We start from the raw sequence: 254 nt of genomic DNA on the forward strand, positions 1-254 counted from the left end.
TTCTCAATAAGTGATCTCATTTTTTTTTTTTTTTAAATGACTAATCTCCTTTTTATTTCTCCATTTTTAGTCCTTCGTTATCTATCTACCCTCCATCTAACTGTCTAATACTGTCTTTTATTTTACCACCCATCTATATAGCCCTTTTACTATTAACTTGCCTATCTGTTATCAGTTTTAACCAAAATCTCACATCTCTTATCATCTCCCTCCATACCTACCTAAATATCCCTTTCCCTATCTATCCATTTCTC

The 254-nt window shown here is 31.9% G+C and overlaps 1 protein-coding gene across 1 annotated transcript in view; it reads left to right on the forward strand.

Annotated features, from left to right (window-relative positions):
- Nucleotides 1–254, forward strand: part of LOC119587745 (nephrin-like) — a gene marked incomplete at both ends in the record, with an annotated part of 138,820 nt that overhangs the window by 104,897 nt on the left and 33,669 nt on the right.

Source organism: Penaeus monodon, chromosome 23 (assembly GCF_015228065.2).
Source record: "Penaeus monodon isolate SGIC_2016 chromosome 23, NSTDA_Pmon_1, whole genome shotgun sequence".
NCBI lineage: Eukaryota > Metazoa > Arthropoda > Malacostraca > Decapoda > Penaeidae > Penaeus > Penaeus monodon.